Raw genomic sequence first — 14,367 nt, 5'->3', positions numbered from 1 at the left:
CTAGGCTAGCCTGCTAAAGAGTTTGTTCAGGATCAGTCTGGACAACTTGTTGAGACATTTATCTCAAAATAAAAAAGTTATAAAAAAGCAGCTGACAGCTCAGTTATGAGAGTCTATCTATATCTACAATATCAGGTTCACTTACACTATCATAAAGGTGTGGGGGAGGCAGTGATACTTTTACATAATATACATAGAACCAACGAAGAAAGAGAAAAGGCACCTCCTAAACATACGGAAAACAAACAAAACAAAGCAAACCTAAAAATTTCAAATCAGTAGTAAATCATAAACAGTGAAAAAAGTTTTAATATATCTTAACACAAAGCAAAACTTTTAATGACTATACCATAGTTCATTCATATTTAAGGTATCAGTGTATTATCATCATCCCGACACAAATCTCAATGGTTTCTCTTCTCAGTTTAGAAGCAGATGCTGAGTTACAGCGTCCCCTTGCCACAATAAACACACAGATGTTTATCATTACAGCAGACTGGGAGAAACCAATTACTCCACATGGCGGGGATGGAGAGTGAAGAGAGTATGTTTTAAGCAATCAGTCTCAGAGAATTGCTTTAGATGAGACAAGTCCTTGCAACCTATGGATGATAGTCACTGTTATTTTTGGTAACAAAGCCCTTTAATAGAAATAAAATCAGGGCCTTAGATTGGGCCTATACTAGAATCCCACAATTTCTGGGGATACTTTTGAAGTGGTAGATGTCTAGTATGAGCTTGTGTGGCTGGCCCTGAAAGAGGGCTATTTGAAAAAATCAAATTCAGAGAAAGGAGGGTTCAGAACTGCTTCCCAACACTACTACTTCAAGCAGATGCAGCTTTTCCAGGGGCTTCTGTAGTAATTAGCTGTGGGCTGGCTTCCCGCTGCCCTGTGCCCCAAAATAATTACACGGAAGCTGTATTCTTTTAAATACTGCCTGGCCCATTACTTCCAGCCTCTTACTCACATCTTGACTAACCCATATCTAATAATCTGTATAGCACCACAAAGTGGTGCCTTACCAGGTAGATTCTAGCGTACGTCCATCTTGGGCTGGAGCTTCATCGCGTCTGGCTTCTCTCTCTGAGGAGAGGCACAGCGGTCTGACTAACTTAGGAGAGGCGTAGCATCTAACTGATCCTTCTACCTCACTTCCTCTTCCTGTTCTGTCTACTCCACCCACCTAAGGGGCGGTCTATCAAATGGGCCAGGCAGTTTCTTTATTAGCCAATGAAATCAACTCAAACAGAAGACTCTCCCACATCATTTCCCCTTTTTCTGTTTAAACAATAAAAGAAAGGCTTTAACTTTAACATAGTAAAATTACATATAACAAAATAGTTATCAAGTAAGAATTAGTTACAATACTTATATCCATTTTATCTTTTATCATAACAAAGGAAAACTTTAACTATCTATCTATTCTTCAACTCCATCAAAGACTCCAGAAGGATATAATATTACCTAAGTAAATAAGAAGTAAGCAACTTACAAAACTCTAGAAATGACAGAGACATCTCACTGCCTGGACAGTCACCCAAAGTTCCTCTGTACCGTTGGGGCATCCATCTTCGGCCTTCAGGCCCATAGTTTCCAGCAGACATTTCCATAAAGCAAGAAATTTCAAAGACAGTTCAGTCACTTTCTGCTGTGTCCTGCAGAATGTCTTGCAGACTCTTTCATGAATCAGGAATCCCGAAAGATCATCTCACTTTTAGGCAAGTTCAGCAGTCCTCTCTCTGAGGGTTCTCTATGTCCAGTTTATGCAATAGTCCAGGCAAGAGCAGTTTCTTGCCCAAATGGCTATCAAACTCCATAAGGATCCTCTTCGATGCCCATCATCTTTTTGAAGTAGCTGATGCTGCCAGAGGCAGACGTGTCTCATTGTCATGAAAAACCCTAAGTTATTAAAACATTTAAGTGGAATATTCTGTAGTCTTTGAAAGATATAGGAATGCCTATCTAACTGAAATATCTCTATATATCTAGAAAATTTAACTAACATGACTACAAGCTTTACTATTATTGATGACTATCCATTAACAACCTATATTTCTTAATTATACATTATATTTTTAAAATGAACTGCACAATCATAATACCTTAATCAGTATCAGAAATACATATACATATAACAAAATTGACCTTAAATTTAAATCACTGAAGCAAAATCCATATCAATGCAAATTATCCATATCTATATCATATCCCCCTTTAAATGTAAAAGAACATTTATAAGCAATATTTGGGAACATGGGCGCAGTTATTTCTCTCCAAACTGCTTCCTGCTGAATGGGGACGCTGTTAATCAGATCTTTCTTGGTGTAACCTGTGTGCCAGGTTCATCTCAGTCATCAGTTGGCTGAAGCAATTTTCTGAAGGTGTTCACAGCAACCTTTCAGGAGGTCGTGGTTTATCATACCATATTGGGATAAAAGCAATCCACAGGGTTTCATTTTCTGTAAAAACAAAAGAAGAATCTCTTTTCCAAAGTATCATATCCTTAGATCCAAATTTTGAAGTCAAGGTATTTTCAAAATATCTTTCTTGGATTAGTTCAGCAGCATTTATAAACAAATATCTTTTAGCAGCTATTGCTTCTTCCTCAGCATTTAAACAATTCAAAGAGAGCATAATAGCATACAGCATCAAGATTCTCTGTGTATTTTCCATCTTTGTACAGCTTTATTTTTACCTCTATTTCGTTTATTTTTACTTTTATTTTTTAAGACAGGTTCTCTGTATATCTTTGTCCTGGAATAACTCTGTTGACCAGGCTGTCCTTGAACTCACAGAGATCTACTTGCCTCTGCCTCCCCAGTGTTGGGATTAAAGGTGTGCTCTACAACACCTTGAACTCACAGAGATCTGTCTGTCTCTGCCTCCCAGGCACTGGGATTAAAGGTGTGTGCTACCACACCTCGAAGTCACAGAGGTCAATTTACCTTTGCCTCTCAAGTGTTGGGATTAAAGGTGTGTACTACCACACCTAACTACTTTCTTTCTTCCTTTTTTTACCCTAAGAACTTTAACCTTTAGCATGCATATATTTTTAACACACTATAAATCATTTAGAGGTTTTCTTTGTTTTTGAATCTCTCTTTACTTTATCTTTCTCTCTCTCTTTCTGACCACACAAGTCTTTAAATTACTGAGCAATATGGGTAGGATTCAAGCCGTGGCTTTGCCAGCTAGATCCATCCCATTCCTTAGCTTTCCAGCCTCATGGCAGAGGTACCGGTTGTAGCCATGTTTATCACCACAACTCTGTGGCGGTTCAAGGTCCCTGCCAGCAAGCAAGCTGCAACACTGTTAAACAACACTCAAAAGCTCCATAGTCAGGACCGCCTGCTTGAAAGAGTCAGAGTTTGCCCTGGTGGGACAAAGCTGGACAAAGCTGGCATTTTAAAACGGCACAGCTTTTTTCCTGCTACGGCTGAAAACCGAAAAACAAACATTCAGCTTTTCATCAACACCATTTAAGTGTTTCATGGCAGGACCTCTTAAAAGAGCTGCAAGATTTTGCAGCTAAAGCTGAGTCAGGAAGCCTCTCTTAGATGAGAGTGCTTTCTTACCTCTAGCAAGCAAAGCCAAACCTGAGAAAAGGCTGCTACCAAGAAAACATGCTTTACTCTATTCTTTCCCAAGCTTTCTCAGGTTTTCTGTGGATTCAGTTATCCACGTTGGCGCCATTCTGTAGTAATTAGCTGTGGGCTGGCTTCCCGCTGCCCTGTGCCCCAAAATAATTACACGGAAGCTGTATTCTTTTAAATACTGCCTGGCCCATTACTTCCAGCCTCTTACTCACATCTTGACTAACCCATATCTAATAATCTGTATAGCACCACAAAGTGGTGCCTTACCAGGTAGATTCTAGCGTACGTCCATCTTGGGCTGGAGCTTCATCGCGTCTGGCTTCTCTCTCTGAGGAGAGGCACAGCGGTCTGACTAACTTAGGAGAGGCGTAGCATCTAACTGATCCTTCTACCTCACTTCCTCTTCCTGTTCTGTCTACTCCACCCACCTAAGGGGCGGTCTATCAAATGGGCCAGGCAGTTTCTTTATTAGCCAATGAAATCAACTCAAACAGAAGACTCTCCCACATCAGGCTTCTTAGGCTTTGCGCGCCAGACTGTAAGTATTCTTCTAAGAACATTTCTTCTAGAATATAGTACGACTGTTGTGTCTTTAGTTGCCCCAAAAGTCTAGTTCCATAGACATCAATGTGCCTGGAGATCCTGGTAGCACTGGTGAGGTGACCCCTGGCCTAAAATGTTTGCAGACATGACTACCAAAAGCCAGAGGGAAAGAAGAAAAGGAATTTTTAAAGCCTCACTCATGTGAGGCTGATATCCTTTGGGTCCCCAGTTCAGAGAGGTACTCTCCTAGACCATTGCTCTAGGAAAGCCTATGGCAGAAAGGCAGGGGCCTGTTGAATGGTCCCTTTTGTCTTGAAGGTAATGGACACATAAGAGCACAAAAGAATATTTTGAACAAGATTTTAGATTTTGCTGGCTGAGAAACAGGGAGATGTTCAACATACTTAGCCATCGAGGGTATGCAAATCAAAATGGCTGAGATTCCATCTTATGACTGTCAAAATGGCTAAGATCAAAAACACAAGCGACAGCTCATAATGGAGAGGTTGTAGTGTAAGAGGAACACTCCTCCATTGCTGGTGGGAGTGTAAACGTATACAGTCATTTTGGAAGTCAGTGTGTCAGTTTCTCAGAAAACTGGGAATCAACCTACCTCAAGACCCAGCTGTACTGTTCTATACACCCAAAGGATGCACACTCATGACACAAGGACAATTCCTCAACTATGTTCACAGCAGCTTTATTTGTAATAGAACCTAGAACTTACATGTCCCTCAACTGAAGAATGGATAAAGAAAATGTAGTACATTTACATAATGGAGTATTACTCAGCTGTTAAAAAAAAAAGGATACCAGAAAATTTGAAAGCAAATGGATAAACTAGGAAAAAAAATCATCCTGATTGAAGCAACCGAGGTATGTACTCACTCATAAGTACATTATAGTATTTTAGCTATAAATTAGAGGATAACTATGCTACAATCCACAGACCCAGAGAGACTAGGCAACAAGGAGAGTTCATGGGGGACACGTGGATCTCCCTAGAAAGAGAAAATAGAATTGATTTTGTGAGTTGACTGAGGGCAGGTAGGGATGGGAACATGAGCGATCAGGTGGCGGGGTGGACAGGAGAGTACTGAAAGAGACTACTGGAAGGGGGTAAGGTAAAAATCTGGTATAAGGAAACCCCCAGGAATTTACAAGGATGACCCCAACTAAGACTCCAAGCAATAGCAGATATGTAGCCTGAATTGGCTCCTGTGACCAGATTGGTGCTTAGCCCAATTTTCGGAGAGGCTTCATCCAACAACTGATGGAAAGAGATGCAGATACATAGCCAAGTATTAGCTGGAGCTTGGGGAATCCTACAGAAGAGAAAGGATTTTAGGAGCCAGAGGGTTCGAGAACACCACAAGAAAACTCAAAGAACTAAATAACCTCGACTCAGGGGCTCCAGAGACTGAACTGACAACCAGGAAGTCTGCACAGGACTTTGCATGAATGTTGGAGTTGTGTAGTTTGGTCTCTTGTGGGACTCCTAATAGTGTGAAAGGGGCTTTTACTTTTTACTTTTGGGACCCTACTCCTAACATAGGGTCATCTTGATCAGCCTTAATACACGAGGAAGTACTCAGTCTTACAACAACTGATATGTCATGCATTGTTGATACTTACAGGAGACCTGCCCTTTCCTACTAAGAAACAGAAGAGTGGATTGAAAGGCGGGAACAGAAACCAGTTTGGGGAGGTACTGGGTGGAAAGGAGGAGGGAAACAGCAGCTGAGATGTAAAATATAAATATATATGTATATTATATATAAAGGATTTTGCTTTATAATCTGGACATTTGTACAGATTACCCAGTGACTAGAATGCTTTTCCTTTTTTAAAAAAATTTATTTATTTATTATGTATACAATATTCTGTCTGTGTGTCTGCCTGCAGGCCAGAAGGGGGCACCAGATCTCATTTCAGATGGTTGTGAGCCATCATGTGGTTGCTGGGAATTGAACTCAGGACCTTTGGAAGAACAGGCAATGCTCTTAACCGCTGAGCCATCTCTCCAGCCCATGCTTTTCCTTTTTAAAAAAGATTTATTTATTAACTGTGTATACAGTGTTCTATTTTCAGGTTTGTCTGCATGCCAGAAGAGGAGATCAGCCCTCATTATAGATGGTTGTGAGCCACCATGTGGGTGCTAGGAATTGAACTCAGGTCCTCTGGAAAAGCAGTCGGTGCTTTTAACCTTGGAGCCATCTCTACAGTTCTAGAATGTTTTTCTTACTGCCTAATGTCAAATACATTTAGTAAGACAGAAAAAGATATGGTTAGGTTTAGTGGTACACATTGAAAAATAACCCCAGCCAGGCATGATGGCACCTGCAGAAGGGAAGCAGAAGCAGGAAGAGCTCTGTTGAGTCTGAAGCCAGCCTGGTCTACACAATTAAGTTTCAGTACAACCAGCGATGAACAGTGAGACCTGTTTCCAAAATAATAAGAATAACCCCATGAATTAAGTCTGGTTAAATCTCTCAATAAATTTCATAAACAAGCTATTAAGTAATCGACAATCAATAAAGACACAAAAGGGCAAGCTCTCAACATGGAAAGGGTAAAAGAACAATGAAAAACTGGGGATGTGAGAGGCTCTAGTACAGAAATACAGATTCTGCCAATGACAGCTACACATCCGGGTATATGGAGTACAAGCAGGTAGGATTGTCTAACTCCACATTTCACAAAACTATGAGAACTCAACATTTCATTCAGTGTCTTTGATGTCAAATCTAATCTCAGAATACATTTGTAGCAAAACAATCTGATTTGATATTAAACCACATGTAATTCTTATTTTTCCATATAATGTAACATGTTTTATCACCATGAAATCAACAGCTTTCTGGAAGTTAGCTGCTCTGAACATTATCTTCTAAAATCCCGACATAACTGGAATTCCTCAATGATGGAACACATCCTCAATGATTTCAGGAATGTTTCTGAAACTTAGATGATAATATATATAAAGAAATAAGGAAGGGCCTAAAACATTGAAATTTTCCCATTAGGGAAGGAGATAGAAAAATGGCACAGCAGTTTAAAGCACATGCTGTTCTAGGCTTTCAGCCCCCACATCAGGCGCCCACAACTCACTCCTATACCAGGGGTCAGATGCAGGCCCTCCTGACTCCACAGGCCCTGGTACTCACAAGCATATACTCACAGTCACATATATACACACTTAATCTAAAATAATAACCTTATCTTTTTAATTCCCCTGGGGCTGGAGAAATGGCTCAAGGGTTAAGAGGACCTGGGTTCAATTCCCAGCACCCACATGATAGCTCACACCTGTTTGTAACTCCAATCTTTAGAGTTCTGACACTTTCTTCTGAACTGCACAGATACTTGTCATGGTCATTATACATAGACAAGCATGCAGACTAAATACTCATATGCATAAAAATAAATAAATTGAAAAGAATTAAAAAAAAAACTTCCTTTTGTTGGGTAGCTCCTGTGAATATCTAAGCTAGATAGCAAAAAAAATTAAATAGAGCCAGGCATAGTGCCACACGCAGAGGCAGGCAGGTGAGTTCAAGGCCAGACTGGTCTATAGAATGAGTCCCAGGACAGCCAGGACTAAATAGAGAAACTCTGTCTCAAGTGTGTTGTGGGGGGTGGGGGGAGGATTAAAGTAATATAAATCAAAATATAATGAAACCTTGATGTGTGTATTCTGGGAAAGTAATTGGTTTCTCCCACTCTGCTGTAATGATAAACATCTGTGTGTTTATTGTGGCAAGGGGACGCTGTAACCCAGCATCTGCTTCTAAACTGAGAAGAGAAACCATTGAGATTTGTGTCAGGATGATGATAATACACTGATACCCTAAATATGAATGAACTATGGTATAGTCATTAAAAGTTTGCTTTGTGTTAAGATATATTAAAACTTTTTTCACTGTTTATGATTTACTACTGATGTGAAATTTTTGGGTTTGCTTTGTTTTATTTGTTTTCTTTATGTTTAGGAGGTGCCCTTTCTCTTTTTTCTTTGGTTCTCGGTGACAGAGTACTTGCCTAGCATATGAGAGCCTAGGTTTGATCCCCAGGACTAAACGAGGGAAAAACATTACAAACTCAGCCTTCTTGCCTAAGAAAGGACCCCAATTTCCCATCTATTGTTTGGGCTGTGCACACATCTAAGGCTCCTGCTCTTTGTGGTCCCTTTCATAATACTTACACAAGATGCCTATCAGAATTAGAATAGTACTAGTTAACATTATGCTCTTTCTATGCCGGGCATTGTGATAAATGTTTCACATACACAAACTCATGGGATCATGACACCCAGAGACTAGACATTACCCTTTTCTATTTCTTTTTTCTTTCTTTTTTTTTTTTGTTTTTTTTTTCAAGACAGGGTTTCTATGTGTAACAGCCCTAGCTGTCTTGGACCAGGCTGGCCTCAAATTCAGAGATCCGCCTGCCTCTGCCTCCTGAGTGTTGGGATTAAAGGCATACGCCACCACCATCTGGTTTACCTTTTATAGAGAAGTAAGGAATAAACTTGCAATATTAAGACCCACAGAGTTGTTCTGTTCTGCATGGCAGCTACTAGCTGCAAGTGTTTGTTTTAAAATTTAATTTAATGTGACTTTTTTTATTGCAGGATGTTCTAATAGACATACATTGAGATCTTAAATACACACATACCATAATGTCCAATATTACATGTATTAAAGTAAAACTAAAATAGGGAAAATATAAACTTAATAAGAATTTGTCTACATGCTTATAGGAAAAAGCCAAAAGAAATAAATGAGCTCGCCTCAGAATTGGCATATTATATTCAACTCAACATGCTAGCTGTTTACACTGCTATTCACAGAAACAGCTCAGGAATCAATAGAAGCGATGGTTTAAACTCTCTGTAGTAAAAGAGAAAATGCCAATAAGCAGACTTTTACACAAAGTTGGGATCCTTTTGGGAGTTTTCTTATTCATCTTCTGCTAAACAGTAGACAAAAGTACATTGACAACTGAGCTGCAGCTGTGCTTTCTGACTGGTTTCATGATGGCACCTTAACTATAGTATCTTCTAATGACAGATTAGTGTCAAATCAAAAGAAACTGTTTAATCTTTGCCTTAGTCAATGTTCTATTGGTATAAAGAGACACCATGACTACAGCAACTCTCGCAAAAGAAAGCATTTAACTGAACTAGCTTACAGTTTCTGGGGTTTAGTACATCATGGCAGGGCAGCATGCAGGCAGACATGGAGAAGTAACTGAAAGTTCTACATCTGGATCCACAGGCAGCAGGAAGAGAGAGTCACTGGGCCTGGCTTGGGTTTTTGAAACCTCAAAGCTCACACCCAATGGCATACTTCTTCCAACAAGGCCACACCCACTCCAACAAAGGCCTCTCTTCCTAATGCTTCTCAAGGAGCACCATGTCCTGAGGACTAAGCATTGAAATATGAGCCTACAGGGCCATTCTTATACAAGCCACCACAATCTTAATGTGAATAAAATTCAAATGCCAATACAGCACTACTTAAGATATCAGTAACATCTAAGTGTTAATGTTAAAAATTTCAAGTTCATCATTAATCTTGTGAAAAGTATTCCTAATTGTATTAGTTTCTAATTTTAATCTTATTACTTAATTTAATACAAAGAAATTTGTCTTTAAAATAACTCAAGTAAATAAACATAATGACTTGTTTATGATTAACAATAATTTTACTTTCCAAAAGGTATTTTTCTACTTCCATATTTTCCTTAGACAACATAAATGTTTTAGAACTAAATCACTTGGTCCTTTCTTTTGTCTCCTCCCAATTTAAAATGCAGTACTGATACTTTTAAGAATAAAACTCAGCACTCAAGAAGCCAGCCTAGTCTGCAAGGCAAATTCCAAGGCTAAAGTAGGACCTTATCTTAACACACACACACACACACACACAGAAACACAGATCTTCCCTTACTCTAAAGCACGCAAATAGGCTGTGTGTTGCCTGCAGGGGCAAAGCATTTGTCTGGGATGGGTTTAATATTTTACATTTTAATATTTTAAAATTTACATTTCTTATGAGTAATGCAGACACCTTAAGGTATTAAAACCAACATTGCACACAACTGCAGTTAAATATATATAAAAACAATACCTATATTATATACACAGCAAGCATAAACCTGGCAAAATGACTAACTAGCAATTTTTAAAAGTCCCATGAAGAGTTCAGACACATCACGCAAGACTTTAAAAACAGACTATTAAACCACAGACTCCAACTCTAGAGCTCTGGTTTAGCCTCTCCCTCTTACCACTGGAGGCCTATTTAAAAGAAGCCATACTTTCTAATGTTAGGGTCAGGAGTCTTTAATTTGGCACTGTACTGCCAGAGAAGGTCATGGCAACACAAATGAGAGGAAGGCAATAATAATAAGGCCGGGGTTCTGAAAGCACTCCAGATAGCCAATAACAAGAAGGAACAAGCTCATTAAAGGGAAACTGCAGTAGAAATGCCTCAGGGAACATGGGATTGGGTTGACATCCTTCAGAGACTGAATACAAAGTGCAAATTGTCCCAAACAAGTCCAATTTTACCTAAGAACAGAGTGGGGCAGGACAGGTAAGAGGGGGAAATGTAAAAGAGGAAGAAAAAAAATCATGATTTAATATGCTAACAAAAAGACTGCTTTCTGAAGTACAGTTATGAGTACAGTTTAGAGTTTATTCCAGCAGAGAAGCCTTACTGCAGTGCCAGTACGCTCAGAGTGCTGGCATCACTGGTAATCCCAACACAAAAATAGGCAAGGGCAGGAAGATCAAGTTCAAGTGCAACATGGTCTATATAGTAAGACCCTATATTTTAAAAAAAATTAATGATGCCATTGTGGAACATTTTTGTATGCTCAAACCAAAACCAGATTGATAAATATAATCTTTAAACTTCTATGTGTATGGGGTTTTGGCCTGCATGTCTATCAATGTGCCAAGAGCAGGTAGTGCTCAAGGGGGGCAGAAGAGTATGCTGGAACATCTGGAAATGTAGTTAGAGAGGGTTGTTAGCCACCTTTGTGGCTGTCTGTTCTCTTAACTACTGATCCATCTCTCTCCCTCTAACCCTGATAAAGCAACATGTTCTACAAAAAAAGAGCGGCCTAGAAAGATGGCTCTACAGTTAAGACAGGAGCCAATGTGGTTCGTAGACCCACATGGTAGACAACCATCGATAACACCAACTCCAGGGAATCAGATGCCTTCTTCTGGCATCTGTGGGCACCAAGCATCTATATGGTATATACATTCATACAGATAAAACAATCATATACATAAAATTTTAATACTATCAAAAGTAGGCATGAGAGTGCAGCCTGACAAATACACGAGGTGTGAAGGTGTGGAGATGGGATCGCTCACGCGGCTGAGGCTGGCTTGTACTTGTTAGGTAGCTGAGGATGACCTGAACTCAGCTCTCATGTCTTACCTTGAAGGTGCTAGGACTATTTGGAGCATGCTTTACCGCACCTGGCTTCATTTAGTACTTTAAAATCAAGTGAGAAACCAACAGAATGGGAGAAAAGCAGGTCTATATTGGATAACAGACAAGAATCCAAAAAACAGATTTCTTTTTAAAAAAGTCTTTTTTTAAAAAAAAGATTGTTAGAAAAAACAGCTAAATATTTCAAGAGATGCTTCTTAGAAGTAAATACACATGGTTTTTCAAATTGTAACAATCTTACACTGCCAGTGGGGATAAAAATTTGATTATTGTTTTACTATGTAGTTCTCTGTAATACTGTAGCCGATGATGGCTAGATAATATTCTACATTATGTGACTTTAACGTTTCATTATTATTTTAGTGCTGGGCATCGTGTGCATTCTATGCAAGCGTTCTACCATTGAGCTACATTCCCTAATAAAATGGCTTCTAAATGTATATGGCTTTGTAAATGTATAAATATATATGTACATTGGTTTGAATATGGGTGGAAAATATAAGAAAGGAGATGAAAAAGATAGTATTAATTAGATAATGATAAAAAAATTTCTATAGCTGGGCAGTGGTGGTACACACCTTTAATCCCAGCACTCAGGAGGTAGAAGAAGGTGGTTCTGGGTTTGAGGCCAGGCGGGTCTACCGAGTGAGTTCCAGGACAGCCAGGGCTACAGAGAATTCTTTTTTCTTTTCCTAGTTTTTACTCCTTTGTAGCTTTCCTTTTTTATGGTAGATGTGATTTTAACTGGCTGGGTGTTAAAGCAGCAACAACCATTTTTGCATTCCAGAGGAAACCAACCTGTGTTACTCATTTGAGGCAGTGACTAAGAAAGCTGGGCTTACTTTCCACTTCCACTGACTGTTACAGCAGTAAGAACTGGTCACGACTATTCTGAACACACCTGTCATGATGAACTTACAAAAAGTAATTAAAAAGAAACACTTGGTGAAAAGGAGTTTTATAACCTGAAATTTCTGTTTTTTCATTGTTTACAATAAACTATATTGCTATATATAAAACATGGTTAAAAATCAAAACAATCTAAAATATGAATCAAAAAATTCTATTTTCTCTAATTCTTAAAGCATAAGTACTTCTTTAAAATAACTAATATAGCCCATCAAAATCCCAGCAAAATTCTTCACAGACCTAGAAAGAACGGTACTCAACTTCATACGGAAAAGCAAAAAATCCAGGATACCCAAAACAATCCTGTACAATAAAAGAACTTCTGGAGGCATCACAATCCCTGACTTCAAAATCTACTACAGAGCTACAGTACTGAAAACAGCCTGGTATTGGCATAAGAACAGACAGGAGGACCAAAGGAACTAAATCGACGACCTGGATTTTAGGCCACACACCTTCGAATTCTTTGACAAAGAAGCAAAAAATATCAAATGGAAAACAGAAAAGCATATTTAACAAATGGTGCTGGCATAACTGAATATCAACATGTAGAAGAATGAAAATAGATCCATATCTGTCACCATGCACAAAACTAAAGCCCAAATGAATCAAAGACCTCAACATAAAGACAGCCACACTGAACCTCACAGAAGAGAAAGTAAGAAGTATACTTGAAGGCATTAGCACAGAAGACTACTTCCTAAATAGAACCCCAGCAGCACAGGCACTGAGAGAAACAATTAATAAATGGGACCTCCTGAAACTGTAAAGCAAAGGCCACGGTCAAAAGACAAAACGACAGCCTACAGAATGGGAAAAGATCTTCACTAACCCCACATCAGACAGAGGTCTGATCTCCAAAATATACAAAGAACTCAGGAAATTGATCATCAAAAGAACAAATAATCCAATAAAAAAAAAATAGAGTACAGACCTAAAGAGAGAACTCTCAACAGAAGAATCTAAAATGGCTGAAAGACACTTAAGGAAATGTTCAAAATCCTTAGTCATCAGAGAAATGCAAATCAAAACAACTCTGAGATTCCATCTTACACCTGTTAAATGTTAAGTCCTCCATCTTTGGAGGCCCCGCCCCTTTGCCCAACAAACCTTGACCCCTCCCCCAAGGAGGGTCAAGGCAGCCCGCCAAATCTTGACCACTCCCCCAGTCTATTTAAACTGCTCCCCAGAAAGTCCCTTTGTAGTCAGTCTCCCCAATCCTTACCCTCCCTCGCCCCAGTCGCTTTGGCAGCTCTAGGGTTCCCCTTTGGGGACACCAGAGAGTGCAGGAATTCCATTAAACATGGATATCCTTTAATTCGACTTGTTGTGATTTGGCTTGATTGGGATTTTTTCGTAGGCGGAAAGCTTGCGTTAGGAAATATTCCTAACAGTAAGAATGACCAACACTGATGACAGCTTATGATGGAGAGCTTGTGGGGGTAAAGGGAACACTTCTGCATTGCTGGTGGGAATGCAAGCTGGTACAACCCCTTTGAATGTCAGTGCGGCGATTTCTCAGAAAATTAGGAAACAACCTTCCTCAAGACCCAGCAATATACCACTTTGGGGTATATATCCAAAGGGTGCTCAATCGTGCCACAAGGACATGTGCTCAACTATGTTCATAGCAGCATTGTTTGTCATAGCCAGAACCTGGAAACAAGTTGATGCACCTCGACCAAAGAATGGAGTATTACACAACAGAAAAAAACAACACCTTGAATTTTGCAGGAAAATGGATGAAGCTAGAAAACATCATATTGAGTGAGGTAACCCAGATCCAGAAAGACAATTATCGCATGTACTCACTCATAAGTAGTTTTTTAAACATAAAGAAAAC

The 14,367-nt window shown here is 39.3% G+C and overlaps 1 protein-coding gene across 1 annotated transcript in view; it reads right to left on the bottom strand.

Moving 5' to 3' along the window:
• Positions 1-14,367, bottom strand: part of Jmy (junction mediating and regulatory protein, p53 cofactor) — a 69,547-nt gene that overhangs the window by 17,577 nt on the left and 37,603 nt on the right. The window lies entirely within an intron of this gene.

This window comes from Arvicola amphibius, chromosome 3 (genome assembly GCF_903992535.2).
Source record: "Arvicola amphibius chromosome 3, mArvAmp1.2, whole genome shotgun sequence".
Taxonomy (NCBI): domain Eukaryota; kingdom Metazoa; phylum Chordata; class Mammalia; order Rodentia; family Cricetidae; genus Arvicola; species Arvicola amphibius.
The sequence above is the reverse complement of the archived record's forward strand: the minus strand, read 5'-3'. Positions and strand labels throughout refer to the sequence as shown.